A 21,312-nucleotide genomic window follows, 5' to 3' on the forward strand; every position below is an offset into this window, starting at 1 on the left:
GCGCAGTGCCAGGACAGGCAGGCAGCCTCCCTTAGCCCGGCTGCACTGCTGCCCGAGGTAAGCCTGCACTCCAACTCTGAGCCCCTGCAAATTCAGAGCCCCCCCGCACCTAAAACACCTCATCCCTGGCCCCACCCCAGAGCCTTCACCCCCAGCCAGAGCCCTCACCCCTCCTGCACCCCAACCCCCTGCCCTAGCCCAGACCCCTCCCGAACCCCTCATCCCCAGCCCCACCCCAGAACCCTCACCCCTTCCTGCACCCCAAGTCCATGCCTCAACCTGCAGCCCCCCCCACACTTCAAATCCCTCAAACGCACCCTCAGCCTGAAGCCCCCTCCCACACACCAAGCCCCTCATCTCCAGCCCCACCCCAAAGCCCGCATTCTCAGCAAGAGCCCTCACCCCCTCCCACACCCCAACCCCAGCCCAGTGAAAGTGAGTGAGGGTGGGGGAAAGCAAGCCACCGAGGGAGGGGGAATGTAGTGAGTGGGGGCAGGGGCTCAGGGAAGGGGCGGGGCTAGTGTGTTTTGTGAGACTAGAAAGTTGGCAACCGTACGTGCACTGCAATTCACACACCCATAGACCAAACTGTGGAGCTGTGTAGACATAGCCTCATATTGGGGATAGCCCTTCACAATTTTCACTAGCAAAGCACATTGTAGGTAAAGAACTGAGGACGTACACAGACATCACCAAATGCTTTGGTTTGTTCCCTAGGTTCCCTTGAGACAAGCTCTTCCACCACTTCCGTTGCTATGGGAAATCAATAGAAGACAGATTCCTTGCTTGGAGATGGCAGCCTCCAGGGTGGGCCTTTAGGATTATTGTGATAATTGGGCCTACAAATGTACGCCGTGAGTGAAAAGTTCATAAGATGACACAATAACCTATGATAACAAATGTTGATTAGAAAAGGTACAGAAGGGAGACAACGGTTGAATTAATCCAAACAAAAAAGCCTACTGATATAACTTAAGGGCTGTGTTACGATCATGCTTGGTAAACAAGAAAAGTGTGGAACCAGAAATCAGTGAACTAAAATTGGTGTGTCAGCAAGTAGGTCTAATTGGTGGACAAAATAATGAGGGGATGGGCTATCCCACCCACCATTCCTTTTGTCAGCCTTTAAGAAAATTACTTTGGGGGGAAAAATTGACTACTGAAGTGAACTTCCCCATCATGGGTGCCACCCACCCATCCCCAATCTCCTGGGACTCCAGGCCTTCATTATTTTGATCCCGAGAGATGTCCTGACCAGACCAGACCGGGCCAGAGAGAGGGACCCAAATGACACTGCTACCTCTATCCACTCCAGCTGAATCCCAAAACAGCTGGGATGAAATGGGATTGGACTTAAACAACAGCTCCAACCCATCTCAACTAACTTCTTGTCTTTTCCCTACTGTCTCCAGCTGAACTCTGAATACCACCTGGGATGTCAATCTTTGTTGCTCTCTGATGCCCATGTATTATTTTCCATTCCTACCTTATTTATTCTCTTTTCCATCCCTCTCCTTTCTTCCCTTCTCTCTAATAGTCTGGTTTAGCTGTAAATCTATGACCAGAAAGAGACAGCTAAAAGCTATGCCCTAAACACCTCAATGCTAGTATGAGTTTGCCAGGTCTCAGAGTGACTCTTAAGACTGTGGGCTGGGTCTGTGTTTTTTCCATAGAGAGGCTGCAAATGAGAGTCAACACCAGAGACAGAAGCTGCATTTTCTCTCCTATTGCGTGTGTTTACCTTATTTTATTTTCTAGGAACAGGATCAGACTTCAACTACAATAGCAATGACAGCTCCAGCCCATCTCAACTAATGTCTTCTAATTTCCCCAAAAGGACAGTTATCTTTAATACCATGTAAGAGACTGTCAAACAGTCTTTTCCTTCTAAAACCCTCTCCAGCTAAAGGGAAAGGGAACAAGGAATGTCAGTAAAGTGAAAGCATTATTTAATACTTTGAATTTCAAATGCTCTATTTTTTTCCTTCTTTTCTGCATCTCTAATAAAAGATTAAAATTATTTTTAATAGTGTGCTTACCAGGGTACGAAGCAGGCTGTGATATCTGTATACCAAGCCCTGGATCTTGTTTAACACTATTTAATGTTGGGCAGTGACCGAGTTATGTCAATCTTTTTAGTGTATATAGTACATCTAAATTAATACAACAGGGCACCAGCTTTTTGTGGACGAGAATTGCATGTTAGGTTAGGCAGATATGTTTTGTCCTATATATGCACATCTCTCTCTTTTCCCCTCAATTCCCACTGGTTGCATTCTTAGAGCATCTTTAAGTGTGTGGGCTAAGCTCATGGTTTGTTTTCCTTTTGGGGCTGACTTCTGATCTCTGGGCTCAGCTGGGAGCTGCAAAGAGCATTTTGCAACTTCCTCCTTTGGATTTTCTACTGTCCCATTTACACCAGTAGGTGTAGCAAAAGTACTTAGATCTCCTTAGGTTGTGGCCATAAGTATCAGAGTGGGAGCTGCTGGGTGCTATCACTTTTCAAAAGTCACCCCTTATTTATCTGCCTGAAAGGGCACAGAGATCCTTTGGAAATCTGGCCTTTGCTGTGGATGCTGAGCCCTTGAAAACCTGGCCTTTAGGACAGTTTAATGAGCCCTTTGGGCTATCAGACCTGCACAGAGAAGCAGCCTGCCCCTTTCTTTTTATCAGTGGTGAGAGACAGTTCTCTTACCTCAGTTTGTCCTTTATTGCTTGTGTCTGAAGGGCAATAAAGAATTCTCAGTCTCATTTTTTATATCTATGGCAGTGAGTCAGTGTTTACTGAGGTGGGTGGATTGTGATGAGTGCCCCTTTCTGTAGTTCATGCTTATGTTTGTGAGCTTTATTTAGAAGCTCAGGGAATGGGAATACCCACTCTGAAAATTGCTACGATTCTGGTCTTTTGTTACTGATGTTTTTAAAGTACTCAGTCTAGTCTTCAAACCTGTTTGGTCCAACCATCAGTTAGAAGTTTCAAAGCTTGGGTCATTTCACCTCTATATTAGACTAAAGCTGGTCTACTTCAAAACAAAGGTGGAGACTAATGGATTTTTACAGATGCTCACGGGTGGCAAGTCACATTTGAATTTCCTTTCCATTAGGTGCGTTGATGAGCTCAACAAGGGTTGGTCTCAGTTTTGTCAATTGCTCACCACATCCTCATCATCTCTTGTCCCTGGAGGTCACTCGCCATGGCTTATGACCATTGATGTGGTTTCTCTTGCAGTAGGGCAGCTTGGTGCACAAGTACAAACAACGGTGTTCAGATACCTGGGTGAAAGGTGACCTTAGGGAAACTTAGATAGAAAGATTTAAAAACTCATGAAGGAAACTAAATGAGCCTTTTTCAAATAACAAGGCTCCTCTCATGTTGAGTGTTCTCCCAGATTTGAAGCTATAAGACAGTAAGATTACAGAAGAAAGGGCTGAGGGGCCACCTGGAGTCTGATCTCCTCTTATAAGAGGATTTTACTAGAGCTGGTTGGTAATTAGGCACCCAACTGGCATTTGTGTCTTTGAAAATCTCCCCAATAATGACTTTGTTCAAGCCTTTTCACTGGATTCCTATTCACTTACGGGTGAAATTCTAGTTGTTAAAGACTTGAGATACCTGGGAACTTTGCGCCCGGTCATGACAGTAAAGATCCTCTGGGAAACTGGTGCTGTTGTCTCCTTTGTCAAATGTTACATGACTATCAGAAGCTGAACCGTCACCAATTCCTGCTGGAGTAAATGAAAGGTGCCGTGTTCCGTGCTTTAATAAAAAACAAGCCACTTTAATTTAGATGTCTAAATATGGATTTAGGAGTCTAACTTTAGGCACCCAAATTTGAAAATGTTGCTCTCTATATATTAGAACATAAATTAGCAATAGCTATTTCATATATTACTGAAAGTAACTGTTAAAAGGTTCAGACGTTCTGCAAACATGAAGTGTCATATTGTAGTTAAGTATCAGGGGGTAGCCGTGTTAGTCTGTATCTACAAAAACAACAAGGAGTCTGGTGGCACCTTAAAGACTAACAGATTTATTTGGGAATAAGCTTTCGTGAGTAAAAACCTCACTTCTTCGGATGTTGTTGCATCCGAAGAAGTGAGGTTTTTACTCACGAAAGCTTATGCCCAAATAAATCTGTTAGTCTTTAAGGTGCCACCAGACTCCTTGTTGATATTGTAGTTAAGTGGTTACAGTCAAATTTCTACTGCAGAAAAGAATAGAGCCAACATATCAAATACTGCCAATGAGTACTTCATGATCTCATTGCTGTGCATATGCTGTTCCAAAGATTTGACACACCAAAAGCAAAAGGAGGTTTGCACCAAACTTCAGACTGCATGTGTCTAGGCCAGTGTTCTTCAAATGTGGCCACCAGGGGAATTTTCTGCGGCCACCACAGCCTCCTGGGCAGAGACGGTGGGGAGGGGAGGGCAAAGCAGCGACGTCTCCCTGCAGCACCCTGCTGTTGCTCCTGGCTGTCTTGGTGTTTGCTGGCACCACGAACAGGCCTCCTGCTGGCCTGCACCATGCAGCCTCCTGGGGGCTCCAGACAGCGTCTCTGCAGACATGTGGGGCCAGTGTGTGCGCTCAGCAGGCTTCAGGCTTCCGCCCCTGGGCTCCGGCTCTGAGCTTCAGCCAGGGCCAGCTTTAGGCCGATTCCCTGGAATCGGGCCCCGCGCCTAAGAGGGCCCCGAGCCTTAGGCACCTTTTTAATTTTTTTAATTATTTTTACTCACCTGGCAGCGGTCTGCTTTGGGTCTTCGGCAGCACTTCGGCGGCTGGGGGTCCACTCCGGGTCTTCGGTGGCATTTCAGCGGCATTTCAGCGGCAGGGGGTTGTTACCGGCACAGAGGCCCGAGGACAGCAACAGCGGGGTTCGTTGCCCGGTGTGCTTCGTGCCAATAAACATACCAGGGTGGAGAAACAATCAAAGTTTATTTGAGATCTCAAAGTGATACAAGGAGACAGGCAAGTCTCAAATCAAGCACACCAGCAAAAACAGTTTCTTTCTTCTTATACATTTTACAACTAAGTTCCCCCTCTCTCCCCCTCTCTACCACCCCCCTCTACTCCCCCACCCCTCTCTACCGAAGGCATGTTTATACATTTAAGCAATTAAATCATTCTAGGGCTATAAATCTAGCTTGTTAGTAACACTCCTCTCTAAACTGTTACCTGGTCTTGTTTACCCTTGGTTTATTACCCCTTCTCCAGCTAGAAACATGCAAACCTCATCATTATCGCTTGGTACCTGGTATGAGCAAGGTCGTAATTGCTAACTGGCTGTTTACACATTCCAATTTCTGCCCTTGGCTTTTGAGGCCGATTAGAGTTAAACATGGAAGGACAGAGTTTAAACATGGAAGAACTCTGGCTCAGGCAGACCTAGTGACCCCAACAGGGTCCTTCAGTGCCACAGAAGACCCGGAGATGAGTGAAAGACCCCCCGCCGCCAAAGTGCTGCCGAAGACCCGGACCGCTGCGGGGTATTCGAATCGGCCCCGCAGGTCCTAAAGCCGGCCTTGGCTTCAGACCTGGATAGCTGGGCTTGGAAAAATTGGCACAGCGTCCACCAGCAAAGGTTGGTGGCCGCACTCTGAGGCCCCCCCCAAAAATTGTTCTGAGAACCCCTGATCTAGGCACTTGTATCAACTTTCTGACACTAGTCTCAGTTGCCTGAATTTAGGATTGTGTGTGTCTGGTCCTCAGTTATAATTACAGTAACTCCTCACTTAAAGAATATTAACTGTTTCATTGTTATGTTGCTGATCAGTTAGGGAACATGCTCATTTAAAGTTGCATAATAAGGCCTTTGGCAGCTGCCTGCTTTGTCCACTGCTTGCAGGATTCCCCGGAAGGGCAGCCCCTCCTCGTGGGGATTAGAACTGGGGCGGGTTAGAACAGCTCCCCTAAATTCCCTGTAAGGTATGTGGCTCAGCAGCTACCCAGCAGCAGTTCAACTGTCCCTGCCCCCAGTGCAGTGCTGCTCCTGACCTGCCCTCTGCCTGGGAGCTGCTCCTGGGAGCTGCCTGCTTGCTGGGGGAGTGGGGGGGGGGTGAGAAGGAGGGGAGAGAGGGGTGCTGATATCAGGATGTCCCCCTGCTCCTGCCCCCCCACTCCGTACCCCCTCTCCACAAAGCAGAGGAGGGGGACAGGGCTCAGGGAGAGAATGGAGGAAGCTTGCTGGAAACCTATGCTTCCTGTCAGAACGGCTTAAAAGGGCAGCATACTTGAAGCGGGGCCAGCGTACTTAAAGGGGCAACGCGCCTCTCTCTCTTTCACTCATGCATGCATTCCCCACAGCACATGTGCAGCCGTGCACGTGCAGTCAGGAGGAGGGAGTGGTGCGTTCCAGCTGAATAGCATGGGTTCATAATCTTCAGGTTTTGCAGTGAAGTGTTTGCAGCCACTGCCCTGCATCTATTGTGTTTCCTCCCTCAGTCCATGCTGCCTCCTAGAGTGTGAGGCTACATTAACAACAGTGTGTTAACCCTTGAGGGCTCAGCCAAGTGCTAGTTCATCATTTAGCAGCAAGGCATTTCCTGGGAAATATTCCACCCTCTTACTCCACCATCTCAACCAAGCTTCACAATCATTCACTGCTATGTACAATATTAAACTATTTGTTAAAAATTGTTTTAAAACTTATACTGTATATGTATTAAATGTCTTTTGTCTGGCAACCCCCCCCCCCCCCATTTACATTAATTCTTATGGGGAAATTGGATTAGCTTAACATCGTTTTGCATAAAGTCACATTTTTCAGGAACATAACTACAACATTAAGTGAAGAGTTACTGTATAGAACAGAAAACTGATGAAATTCCATTCTCACCTCAGTAAAGTCTATTGGTAGAACAATAACAAACTTTAAAAACACTGTGTGTGATAGGACTCCCCATATTTGCCATTTACTGACTGCTTTGTTGATAACCTGGCTGGAAAAGTAAAAGGCATAAGTAAACAGTTTTATTGCAATACTGTTCCTTTGCAGAATCAAGGGGGAATGAGTTATTCATTTGCATATGAAGACTAAATATATTGCCATTTGCTGTAATCAAATGAAATAATTTAGAGAAAAGCTTATTTCTAGCTGTATCTGTTAGAGCCGGCTGGAAATTTGAGACAATTTTTTAAATCAGAAAATGGCAATTTTTCACAATCAAAATTTTGTACAGAAATCTATCAGTTCTGACAAAACTTTTACACAAAGGTTTCTCACACCCAGGATGGAATTGCTGGGGGGGGAGGGAGAGAGACAGACAGACAGACAACCAATCCCAGAACAGCCAATGGTTAGAACACTCACCTGGGATGTGGAAGAGGCAGGTTCTGGTCACTGCTCCTGAGAAGGATGTAAACCTTGGTCTCCTATATCCCAGGTAAGGACCCTAATCATTGAACTATGGATAGTTATTCTGAGGTGGGATGGCGTCTCTTCCCCCAAGCCATTTTAATTGGTTCTATTGTCCTAGGTGACATCAGTCCACCTATACATATAAGTGAAAGGTGATAGGAAAAGGATTCAAAGCTTCTGACTTAACAATACCTCTGTCTTTAGTTGTGGCTAAATGGTAGCTTCCCTAGCACAGGTACAATGGGAAAGGGAGGGCACACAGAAACTCCTTTCCCATCCCATTAAGAAGGCCTTAATTTGGCAGTCAGCACTCCCTGAATGGAAAGGAGGTGCTAGGGCTCCAGAAAGTATTTATGGACCCAGAAGGGGTGTCTCTTGGTGCAGCTAGGGTGTGATCATGAGCCTGCTTCTCCCTTTTCTTCCTCAACCTGTATGGCTGTTGGAATGTGTTGGGGGCTGTATGGGCATCACACCCATTCTATTATACACTTAGATAGGAAGGGATCACTGAATCGATACACTTTTCTACGGCAACACTCTGAAGCTGCAATCTACATGATGAACCATCACCACAACACAGGGTCACCTCCCCTGCCCAACTCAAATCACTGTTTCTGTTCTCTTGTCAGCCCACTCCTCCAACTCCTCACCCCTAACTTGCTCCCATGCTCTAACTTTGTTCCTCTATCCCACTCCAGCCCCCTCACACACTTCTTGCTTCTGACCTGCTGTTTCTTTTTATATCTGCCTCCATTTCTCTCCTCCTAAAAGGTAATTCAGGATTGAGAAGCATGAGCTCTGCTCTTCTCCACCTCACTCCGGTTCTTTAACATGACACCTCTCAAAAACATTGTAGGTTGCCAGTCTTGTTAATAGTTGTTAGTGGTCTGTCTTCGGCCGGCCCACATGGAGCAATCATTCCTATCAACCACAGAGGAGCACTCTCCCTTTTGCAGTGTCACTGCCTGAATTTCCCAGCAATTCACCCATCACACATTTTGGCTTCACTATTACAACAAGGCACAAATAAAATACACTTGAGGTCTTCAATCTTTAAAAATAGCAAAGACTACCAAGGAGCTAGAGTTACTATTTTTAGAGCCTTGCTTCTGGGACAGATCTCTCTTGCTGGCAGAACAGGCACGGATAAGGATGGCTTTTTTACATTCTCTTTAATCACTCTATGAAAGCTTGCCATGAGACTCTTGCCTGAATCCAGCAAAGTATACAAATCTCCACTTCAGCTGCTATTCAAACAGATGATATTCTACCTACTACAACTGAACATATGGAACAGAAAGTAGTAGCCATTGAACACATTATACATAGTAATACTAACGAGATCATGGCTCTTCAGCCAGTCCAACTGTCTGGACTAGAACACCTCTTAGGCTCTGTCTACACTAGAGCCTATGCTAACATATCTATGCTGGCAGAGCCCCCTAGTGGAGAAATAGCATATGCTGACAGAAGGCGTTCTGCCAGCATAATAATCTCTCTGAACGACATTAGTTATGCCAAGAAAAGCATGCTTCTGTCAGTATAGTTGCCTCTACACTGGGGATTTTGTTGGCTCAGCTATGTCAGCTGGGGATGGGGGATTTTTTCTACACTCCAAGCCATCCATAGTTATGTCAGCAAAACTTTGTCATGTAGACTATCCTTTATTTTCTAAATCCCTACAATTGATGCCAGAAAGACATCTATGCTAAAACATCTTTAAGTCAAGTTAAAGTACTCATTTCCTGAGAGAAAAATAGGAAACAAAATGAGTGAAACACAAAACTCAGCCATCAGAGACAGATGAAAGTTATTTTACAATCTCCACCTCTTTTCCCTTAGTTAGGAAGGGGTTAGTGTTTTCACAGTGTATTAACATTCAGTTAATTAATATTAACATTCAGTTGTCTGTTGGGAAATCCTACACATGCTTAGACCTAAACAATTTATTTAAACTGCAAATAAATGTCCAAACTTTGTGTGGCTAATCAATATTTGAAGGACTACAAAGATTCATTCAGTACATAAATTTAAGTTATGGAAGATTTTATCTTTTATCTGTTAAAATGTATCAACTTGTTTTAAAATAATCAAACCTTTGTAAGCATGTTTTGAAAAATGAAAATCCTCTGATATGTCAAACCTCTCATCTACTTCCCCCCCCCCAAATAATCCACAAATAAATATGAAATATAGCCCTAACGTTTAATTACCCAAGGATGAATATTACAGTATTTCTCTCCAAGTGTAAATGATGGTCTAACTCACATAAAGCATACAAATTTGACACATGCAAATACATTGGATTCAGTATTTTCTTTATGAAACTGATACATTTTGATATTTTTCAGTGATTTATTTTTATTATTGGGAACGATTTTGTGGAATTGACTCTGCTGTCAACGCACACTCAAAACTCCCATCAGCATCCATGAAATTACATATCCTTATCAAGCCTTAAGTGTCCTTTGCCGGAATACGTCCCAAGTTATTTTTAAAGTTAAGCAATCTGATTCTAAAATTTACTCATCAAAACAGGAAACATAAACATACCATTGGCCTATGTATCCTATCAAAACAACTTGAACTTTAAATTGTGAGTATAAAATACTTGAAGCAACAATTTAATGAACAATTCATGAGAAATCTATAAGTTGAATTCCTTTCACATAAATCAGCAGTTGAATAAATCTGAAGAGTGGAAACAGTAATCAATTACAGGTAATTTTTCATGAACAGTAGAAAGAGCTACATTTAATGACCAAATTGTGTACTGCAAATAATTCTGCCGGCCCTAATCAAGAGACACACATCTTATTCCCACACTGATTTCAGAATATAGCGTATAGGGCCATGCACCCAGGTACTTCAGTGCCTTGTAAGCAACTTAACTCAGGGCACTTAGTATAAAATAATACACAACTGCCAACTAATTTCAGTGTAGTCACAACTCCAGTTCATTCTGAAAAGAAGCTTTTTTCATAGCTACTTCATATTGCACAGCACAAAGGGAGCAGCTGCCTCTACCTAGCGGGAGGCAACAGAGGCAAATCCATTAAACAGAATTCAGCAGAAGCTTTCTGGTACAGTGGCCTTTAGCTCAATTTTTAAAGGTTCACAGTGTATGTTTTGAATCCATGTACTTCTAAGGGAACCAATTTTAGAGTTAGACTTATTGCTTTTTTCCTCCCATCCCACTTGATTTCCTCAGGGGTACCTGTTTAGGGTCCCCCACTCTTCACTCTGCACTCCCATAGTGGAATTCAGTTTTATTGATTGCGACTGGCAGTGATCATTCAGCTCTACAGATCAAATCTGGCTTTCCAAATGCCAGTGTCTATGTTTGCAGATTCAGTTTTTTCCTCACCATTCTCAGTGGGGGTTTCATATGCAAAGATCACAGAGAAACTAATTGCTTGGATATTTTCAAAAGAAGGAATTTCCCCCACCCCCAGCTTTCTGAGTGTTACTTGAATGCATATGAAGAACCCTGCAGCTTACAGGAGGGTCACAGAGACAGAAGTGACCCACTTGACATGCCTGGGCATTCAAATGATCGACAGAACTTCCTCTGTTATTCTCCATTTATTTGCTTGTTGTTACATTATTAACCCATGTGCACAGTGAGTTAAAGGTGAGTACAAAATACTACTAAAGCGGTAAGTATAACCTACCAGTGAATGTGTTACAGGTCCTGCTCTGTGCCCTGACCCCTGGGCTATGGGATATTCTGGTGTGGGTCACCCAATCTGTCCCATGGAAGCCATTCCACTTTGCATAAATAATTAAATATTCATTGGACACAAGGGAGAGTGAGAATGACGATAGTCCAATGGTTGGGGTACTCACCTGAGAGATGGGAAAATCTTGTTCAAACCCATTTTCCTCATCAATTGGGGCAAGGAGGAGAAATGAATCAGGGTCTACCACATCCCATCTGAGAATCACTGGGCTAACGGCTATAAGGGAGTCTGTTCCATCCTCCCTACCACTAGTGTTTAGAGTGGAGTTAGGCATGTGCTGTTGCTCTACTTGCAAGAAATGGCTTAGGCACATGACTCCAGAAGAGGGTTCTCAGCTTTGGCTCACATTCAGAGATAGGTACCTCACTCCAGGCCAGACTTAGGCCTTGGCTACATTTGCAAGTTAGAGCGCATTAAACCAGCCCCGGGCGTCCTAACTCCTGTGGTGTCCACACTGGCGGAGCACCGCGGCTGGAGCACTCCTGGTAATCCACCTCCACGAGAAGCACAAAGCTTTCTGTGCCCCGGCTGGAGCACCGCTGTGCCAGTGTGGACACCCTGGTCTATTAATGTACTCTGATCGGCCTCCGGAAGTGTCCCACAATGCGTGTTCTAGCCACTCTGGTCATCACTTTGAACTCTACTGCCCTGCCCTCAGGTGACCAACCATCAGACCCGCCCTTTATATTCTCTGGGAATTTTGAAATTCCCCTTCCTGTTTACTCAGCAAGGCGTGGAGTGCTCTCAGCGCATCTTTCCAGGTGACCATGCCTTCATGTTCCAAGTGATCCCCAGTATGGAGCAATGGCAAGATGCTGAACCTCATCAGTGTTTGGGGGGAGGAAGCTGTCCAGTCCCAGCTGCACTCCAGCCATAGGAATTACAGATCAAGGGCAGATATCAAGGGCCATGATGGAAAGGAGCCATGACACTCTGCAGTGCAGGGTTAAAGTGAAGGAGCTGTGGAATGCCTACCACAAAGCCCGCGAGGCAAACCGCTGCTCCGATGGTGCCCCCACGACCTGCCGTTTCTACAAAGGTCTGGCTGCGATACTTGGGGGCGACCCCATCTCCACTCCAATGACCATCATGGACACTTCAGAGGCCGTAGCAGCACAGAGTTCAACAAGTCAGGAGGAAGAAAGCAGAAGTGAGGGTGCTGATGGGGGTGGGGGCCCCAGAGCCACAGGATGGCCCAGCATCCCTAGATGCATGCAGCCCGGAGCTGTTTTTAAGGAGGAAGGTAGACAGTCACAGCGGATGGTGCTTGTGGAAGAACAAAGAGCAGAGGAGGTGCCCGGTAAGTGGCTTTTATTTTGGGAAGGTAGTTGTTTGGTGCGGGCAAGGAGGGTTGCAGAAAGAAGGTTTAGGGCTGTGTGAATGCCTAGATGTGGAACAGGGCGTTGATGTACTCTCTCACATCGCGGTAATCAGCCTCAGTGATCTCTTCAAAGGTCTCATGCAGAAGCTGGCCAATCCGCTTGTGCAGGTTCCTTGGCAGAGCTACTGTGCTCCTTGTCCCATAAGGCTAACATGTCCGCGCCACTGTGCCGTGAGGGGCAGGGGGACCATTGCTGCACACAGGCAAGTGGCATAAGGGCCAGGGTGGAATCCGCATTGTAGTAGAAGATGCTCCCTTGCTTCCCAGGTCACCCTCAGCAGCGAGATACCTTCCAGGATGAACTCATTCTGTGGAAAACGTGGGGACAGCATTCAGTATAGGGGCCCCCTGCAGCTGTTGGCTCTCCCCAAGGCACAGAATCCCAGAGGACAATACGGTCCTGAAACAATCAGTCCCCCTTGTCTCTGTGCTTACTCACCATTTTGCGTCTCCTGAGGGTTATGTGCGCTCGCTTTGGGATGGGCACTTTCTGCTATTGTGTACACTGCACTTGTCTTTAAGTATGGTAGAATCATTGCTCTGTCTGGTGTGAGCAATGCTGCCTCTATCAAGGGTTACATTTTGGCTTTACAGATGCAACCTTGAGATCCCAGCCATCCTTGTTATCAACGGCAGAAAGAGTGCAAAGAATCAGGAAGCATCCATGAAGATCCAAAGAGGACATGCTGTATGAAGTCATGCAGCAGTCCCTTACTGAATATCAAAAAGTACAGGAGTGGTGGAGCCTGAAAGGAGCTCCACCAGCAGAATGCAGATCGCTGGTACCAAAGCACGAAGCGGCTTCTAAGCATTTAATGGAGCGCCAAGCAGACTCGATACAGGTACTCACAGCACTGCAGATGGAGCAGATCCGTTCCCCCCTCCCCCGCAGCCCTTGTCCCAAAACTTTTTCCCCTCATGCCCCCATGTCACCGCCAACTCACTTCTCCCAACATCCAGTTTCTTATTGCCACCAGCCGCCTCCAACACCTGTAGCTTCACCACCCAGCCCTGCTAACTACGACCCTTACCTGTGCACTCAACCCCATCACCATGCATTATAGCCAGCATGAAGTGCAGCACTCATTGCACGGCACTCCAGACAGGAAGGCTGAATATGATAACAGGACATACGCAAATCTATGATTGTCCCGTTCCCCACCCCTCCCCTTTCCCTCCTCCCACACAGCACAGATGTATCATGCCCTTTCTGTTTCCCAAGCAGTTGTGTTTCTTTTCAATAAATGATTTTTTTGGCTTTGAAAACATTCTTTATTGCATTAAGTAAAAGATACCGTAGCCCAGGAAAGCAACAGGCACTCCAAGTCAGTGCATCATACGTAGCAAATACAGATGCCTACTAGCATTGGAACCACTGCACTTCACTCCCGGGCAGGGCACCAAACATTACTGGTGGCTTTCAGCAACAAATTGCTCCCTCAAGGCATCCCTAATCCTTACAGCCCTGCGCTGGGCCCCTCTAATAGCCCAGGTCTCTGGCTGTTCAAATTCAGCCTCCAGGTGTTGAACCTCCGTGGTCCATGCCTGAGTGACGCTTTACCCTTCCCTTCACAAATGTTATCGAGGGTGCAGCATGCAGCTATAACTGTGAGGATGCGGTCATCGGCCAGGTCCAGCTTCCCATACAGACAGCGCCAGTGGCCCTTTAAATGGCCAAAAGTATACTCAAGTCATTCTGCACCGACTCAGACTGTTGTTGAACCGCTCCTTGCTGCTGTCAAGGCTCCCTGTGTAGGGTTTCATAAGTCACAGCATTAAAGGGTAAGCAGGGTCTCCCAAGATCACAATTGGCGTTTCAACTTCCCCTACGGTGATTTTCTGATCTGGGAAAAAAGTCCCGGCTTGCAGCTTCCTGAACAGACCTATGTTCCGAAAGATGCATGCATCATGCACCTTTCCAGACCAGCCTGCGTTAATGTCCATGAAATGCCCACGGTGATCCACAAGCACCTGGAGACCCATAGAGAAATACCCCTTCTGATTTATGTACTCTGAGGCTAGGTGGTTTGGTGCCAGAATTGGAATATGCGTCCCATCTATCGCCCCTCTGCAGTTACAGAAACCCATTGTGCAAAGCCAGCCACAATGTCACACATGTTGCCCTGAGTCACAGTTCTTCTGAGCAGGATGCGATTAATGGCCCTGCAAACTTGCATCAACACGATTCCAACGGTCAACTTTCCCACTCCAAATTGGTTAGCGACCGATCGGTAGCTGTCTGGAGTTGCCAGCTTCCAGACTGCAATAGCCACCCACTTCTCCACTGGCAGGGCAGCTCTCAATCTCATGTCCTTGCGCCGCAGGGTGGGGGCAAAGTCAGCACACAGTCCCATGAAAGTGGCTTTCCTCATCCTAAAGTTCTGCAGCCACTGCTCGTCATCCCAGACTTGCATGATGATGTGATCCCACCACTCAGTGCTTATTTCCCGAGCCCAAAAGTGGCGTTCCACTGTGGAGAGCATGTCCGTGAATGCCACAAGCAATCTCATGTCGTACGTGTTATACAATTCGACATCATCATCGGACTCCTCACTGTCACTTTGTAGCTTAAGGAGTAACTCGACTGCAATTTGTGACGTGCTGGCGAGACCCATCAGCATATTCCTCACAAGTTCAGGATCCATTCCCGCAGACCGAAATGGAAGACAGAGCACGCAGTACAAAAAATGTTGAAAGTTGTTGCAAATGTGGACGGAAGAACAGGGATTGCTGGGATATGAAGTGATGCATCACAGGGCATTGGGACAGGACCCAGAATGCCCTGCGCCCCCACCCCCTTCCCACAAGCCACAGTGCCAGAATGGGAAGAGGTGCTCTGTGGGATAGCTACACTGCTCCCAGTGCCGCTGAAAGTGCTGCAAATGTGGTCACGCCACTGAGCATGCAGCTGACAGTGTGAACACATGGCAGCGCTTTCACTGCTGTGGTCTCCAAGGGCTGGTTTAATTCACAGTGCTCTACATCTGCAAGTGTATCCACGTTGTTACCTAACTCCCTGAGGGGGGGACATGCCCCTCTTGTAGGTATCTTCCATTGGCTAGCTTAAGCAGCTTCTCAACTAGCTTATTGGCATATCTGGATCCCATTAAGGCAGCTAATCTCTCACCACACATTGTCTAGGGAGCCTAGATGCCAATCCAGATTTTATGGATTTCACAGGATAGTTAGGTTCCTAAACGTTAGGCATTGCAATTTTGAGTGCTGCAGTCCCTTTGTGACTCTAGGCCATGCAAACTAAGCTTTTTCAAAGGTTCAATATTCATCCAAATTTGGGCAGATTTTTCACAGGATCTTCAAAAGGCACATTCCTGATACAAATGCTACTCCACTTGCCAAATTTCATTGTCTCTGCTCCAAAAACATGGAGGTGCTAGAACTTCTCAAGAAAGGGTTGTATTTTTTTTGAATGGACAAAACAACATAAGAATGGCCAAACTGGATCAGATCAATATCTTGGTCCATCTAAACCAATATCTTGTCTGCGGACAGGGGCCAGTGCTAGCTGCCTTAGAGGGAATGAACAGAATGGGGCAATCATAGAGAGATCCATCCCCTGTCTTCCAGTACCAGCTTCTTGCAGTAAACAATTTAGGTATATCCAGTGCATGGGGGTTGTGTTCCTGACCATCTGGGCTAATAGCTATTGATAGACCCAGCCTCCGTGAATTTATCTATAATATTTTTTAAACACGCTTACATTTTGATCTTAACATCCCCTGGCAATGAGTTCCACAGGTGGACTGTGAGTTATAAGACGTGCTTCCTTGGATTTGTTTTAAACTTGGTGTCTATTGATTTCATTGGGTGTCCCCTAGTTCTTGTGCTATGTGAAGGGGTAAATAACACTTCCTTATTTAATGTCTCCACACCATTCATGATTTTATAAATCTCTGTTATATCCCTCCTTAGTTGTCTCTAATTCTCTATTCTAAGTTGAACAGTCACAGTCTTTTTAGTCTCTCCTCACACAGGAGCTATTCTACACCCCTAATATTTTTTGTTGATCTTTGTAATTTTTCTAATTTTAATATATCTTTTGTGAGATAGGATAACCAGAATTCAAGTATTCAAGGTGTGGGTGTACCATGAAGTTATATAGTGGCAGCATGATATTTTCTATCTATTCCTTTCTTAATGGTTCCTAACTTTGTTAGTGTTTTTGATTGCCATTGCACACTGAGAAATATCCACGATGACTCCAAAATCTTTCTTGAGCAGTAAGAGCTAATTTAGAACAAATCATTATATATATATATATATATATATATATATATATAGTTATATAGTTATATAGTTATATAGTTAGGAGTATGTTTTCCAGTGTGCATTACTTTGAACGTATCAATATTGAATTTAATCTGCCATTCTGTTGCGCTGTTACCAAGTTTTGAGAGATCCTTTTATAACTCTTTGGAGTCAGCTCTGGACTTACCTATCTTGACTTATTTTGTATCATTTGAAAATTTTGCCACCTTTTTCAGTACAGATCTTTGGGGATCCCACCTCCTTCCAACTATGAAACTCACCATTTATTCATACCCTTTGTTTCCTATCTTTTCCTATCTGATCCATGAGAGCACCTTCCCTCTTATCTAATGACTCCTTACTTTGCTTAAGAGCCTTTGGTGTGGGTATCTTGTCAAAGGCTTTAGGAAAGTACAAGTACACTATATCAACTGGATCACCCTTTTCCACATATGTGTTAACCCCTTTGAATAATTCATTTTTCACAAATCTGTTAGATTTCCCTTCCCAAAAGCAATGTTGACTCTTCCCCCAACATATTGTGTTCCTCTATGTGTCTGATATTTCTGTTCTTCATTATAGTTTCAACCAATTTGCCTGGTATTGCAGATAGGCTTACTAGCCCATAATTACCAGGATCACTTCTGGAGCCTTCTTTGAAAATTGGCATTACTTTAGCTATCCACCAGTCATCTGGTACAGATGTTGATTTAAGTTATAGGGTACTAGTTAGTCCACAGTAGTATTCCCCACTTCCAATTTAGATGTGTGACACCAATGTGCAATTCCCTTTTTCCAATAAATAAATAAAAGACCAAAGAAAAAAAGCCAAAGAAAAAGATTTAAAAAAAAAAATCAAAATTTCAAGAGCCATTTTCCATTTCTTCACTTTTCTTTAGAACAATATTTAATTTAGTTAGTTGGGGAAACAGTTTTGTTTCATTTACAGTTCAAGATCATTCAAAACAAATAGTGTCAAACATTTCATTTAGATGTAATAGCACAATTTGGAAAAAAAAATAAGCTTGAGGTTAAATGAACAATCCAAAATTGAATCATAAAGCAATGCAATTAACCTAGTATTGTATAGGCAATTAGGGATGGTATTTATATAAAGACATTTAACTTATAGAAGTGATTTTTAGTTTACCCCATTGATATTTATGTTTAATTAGCAGATTATTTAAATATAAATTAGTTATTTTTAATAACTGACATTAGGAAAAAATCTAAGTAAAATCAATGTTAAATATGACATTTGTTTACTAGTTTGTTGTTCCTATGGTTATCTTGTTACACACAAACATTTTAGACTAATATTAATCTATGGAAAACAGGACTATTTCAGTATTTACTCAATACATCATTTTAAAATTAGTATGTGGGAGCTACTATACATGTTTCCATTCTAGCCCTTATACTTCACACGCTAAGTACAATTCATGAGTTACATGCATCTCTGTGATATATTACAGGTCTGTTTCATCTTACGCGAGGGTTCCGTTCCGCGGTTAGCGCGTAAAGCGAAAACCGCGTATATCCAAAACCCCATTGAGTTCAATGGTGGGCGAAATCGCCCGCACTATAGGTATAGGTTTCAGAGTAGCAGCCGTGTTAGTCTGTATCCGCAAAAAGAACAGGAGTACTTGTGGCACCTTATAGTATAGTATTAAAACTGTTTTTCTCTCTCTTTTTTTTTTTTTTTTGCCGACCGCGTAAAGTTGAAATTGCGCATGTTAAATGCGCATAAGATGCGACAGACCTGTATGCTGCAGTTTCCATGGTGTGAAGCCCCCAAGAGTCCTGGCCAGAGCTCTGGTCATTTAATGAGACCACTCACTGAGGGCAAGCTATTTAGGCCCAGAACATGAACTGTGTCATTTTAAACAAAATGAGCTGCCACTAGGTTAAAAGTTCATCCAGAAAGAACCCAGCATTAAACTAGTATGTTAACATCTCTGGAACTCAAAAGTGTTATCCTATTAGATTCTAATATATTGGCAAACTTAGTATGTTAGATTTCAGCTTTAAAATCTAACTGGTGCCCTGGCAAATTCACCCCCTCTCTGTCTGAGCTCACAAGCTTGTCTCTCTCACCAACAGAATTGGTCCAATAAAAGATATTACCGCACCCACCTTGTCTTTGTCATATTTTGGGCTGACACAGCTATTACCTTGCATATAACCAGTAGATGCATTTAATTTTATTACAAGTTGCTCTATCATCTCAACCCATGCTACCTGCAGTACTTGCATCTCTTTTTACACAGGGGTACAGCATCTGAGGGGACTGTTCCCTCAGACTAAATGCTAATGTAAATCCTGAATGAAACAGTGCATTCTTCTGAATTGAGTGGGATCAAGTATTTATTACCAGGGACAAAAAAAGTCAGCCTGTTGTTGAAAGATTATATCACACATTTTAGACAAGTACTCCTTAAAATATTAGTGTTAGAAAGCCAGGACATTCTAAGTTAAATGTTTGATCATACAGAGTGATAAGCATTCTCAATGTCTCTTGAAAGTCATGGAAACTTTGTACCTAGTAGGATTGGATCATACAATTCCATAACTACCTCTCTCCCTTGTATTACCACTGACAGACACTCTCTGTTTCTTGAGAACATTTCTAGAATGCTACCAAACAATTCTCGTGCACTGACAGAATAACCTACACTCATCCATTCATTGAGAGCATCGAACACAGGGTCCAAGTGGAAGATATGCCTTGCTGAAAGAATTGTTCAAAAAATAAAAAAGCAATGCTTCATTTTAAAACTCATCCCTGATCCACCTCTCTTATTTTATAGACTTTTCTTGAAGGGCAAACCACTTTCTTGACAGTCCCTCTAACGACATTAAGTAACTGTTGAGAAAGAGTAAATTTTAGGTGGTAACTCAAAGTCTGATTCTGTTTCTTTTTTAAGAAAAGCAGGGCACACACCCACGCACAAAAAGGAGAAGAGAGAAGAAAAGTAGAAGTTAGGGAAAAGCATAATTGGAATAAAATACAAACATGGATTTACAAAAGTAGATTGTGAGAGACCAACCTGATCTCCTTCTTTGAGAAGGTAACTGACTTTTGGACAAAGGAAATGCAGTAGATCTAATCTACCTGGATTTCAGGAAGGCATTTGATACAGTTCCTCATGGGAAATTATTAATTAAATTGGAGAAGATTGGAATTAATATGAGAAATGAAAGGAGGATAAGGAACTGGTTAAAGGGGAGACCACAACAGGTCATGCTGAAAGTTGAACTGTGAGGCTGGAGGGAAGTTACTAGTTGAGTCCCTCAGAGATTGGTTTTGAGACCAATGTTATTTAACATTTTTAGTAATGACCTTGGAAAAAAGTGGGAGTTAATACAATTTGCGGATGACACATACAAAGAAGATATGTATGACATTGAAAACTGGACTAACAGAAATGGGATGAAATTTTATAGTGCAAAGTCATGCATTTAGGGAATAACAACAAGAATTTTTACCATAAGCTGGGGACGTATCAGTTGGAAGCAACAGAGAGGAGAATGACCTGGGTGTACTAGTTGATCACAGGATGGTTTAGAGCCATCAATGTGATGTGGCCATGAAAAAGACAAATGCAGTTCTAGAATGCAGATGAGGTATTTCCAGTAGAGTCAGGGAATTGTTAGCACCATTACACAAGGCACTGGTGAGACCTCATCTGGATTATTGTGTACAGTTATGGTATCTGGTATATTTAAGAAAAATGAATTCAAACTGGAACAGGTGCAGAGAACGGTTACTAGGACGATCAGAGGAATGGACAAACTCTATCTTATGAGATGAGACTCAAAGAGCTTGGCTTGTTTAGCCTAATCAAACAAGGGCTGAGGGGAGGTTTGATTGCTCTCTATAAATACATCAGAGGGATAAATACCAGGTTGGGGGGAGGAGTTATTTAAGTGAAGCACCAATTATACACCAATGGTGACACAAGAACCAATTGATATAAATTGGCCATCAATAAGTTTAGGCTTGAAATTTTTAATCATCAGAGGAGTGGCATTCTGGAACAGCCTTCAAATGGGAGCAGTGGGGGGAAAAACCTAACTGGCTTCAAGACTGTTTATGGAGGGGATGGTACGATGAGACTGCCTAAAATGTCATGTGGCCGATCTGTGACTGCAAAAATCCCCAACGGCTAGAGACGGGGCACAAGATGGGGAGGGCTCTGAGTTACTAAAGAGAATTCTTTCCCAACTGCTGGGTCTTGCCAACATGCTCAAGGTCTAACTGATCACCATATTTGGGGTCAGGAAAGAATTTTCCCATGGGTCAGATTGGCAGAGACCCTGGGGGGGGCATTTCATCTTCCTCTGCAGCATGGGGCACAGGTCACTTGCACGTTTAAACTAATAAAATGGTGGATATTCTGTAACTTGAAGTTTTTAAATCATGATTTGAGGACTTCATTAATTCAGCCAGAGGTTATGGGTCTATTACAGGAGTTGGTGGGAGAGGTTCTGTGACCTGCAACATGCAGGAAGTCAGAGTAGATGATCGTGATGGAGTCTTCTTCCACTGACACTTTAAATT

General features: G+C 44.0%; 1 long non-coding RNA gene across 2 annotated transcripts in view; it reads right to left on the bottom strand.

The window, feature by feature from the left end:
• Nucleotides 1–467: 467 nt before the first annotated feature.
• Nucleotides 468–21,312, bottom strand: part of LOC135981113 (uncharacterized) — a 32,435-nt gene continuing 11,590 nt past the window's right edge. Inside the window, exons 1-3 of one of the 2 annotated variants that reach the window (XR_010598078.1) lie at nt 7,311–7,470; nt 4,738–4,892; nt 468–3,726 (exon numbers count right to left, since the gene is read on the bottom strand). This is a non-coding gene — a long non-coding RNA (uncharacterized LOC135981113). Of the gene's footprint in view, nt 3,727–4,737; nt 4,893–7,310; nt 7,471–21,312 lie in introns of those variants that run through there. The other variant, XR_010598077.1, reaches the window with a different exon arrangement.

The sequence above is a fragment of the Chrysemys picta genome, chromosome 2 (genome assembly GCF_011386835.1).
Source record: "Chrysemys picta bellii isolate R12L10 chromosome 2, ASM1138683v2, whole genome shotgun sequence".
Lineage (NCBI taxonomy): Eukaryota > Metazoa > Chordata > Testudines > Emydidae > Chrysemys > Chrysemys picta.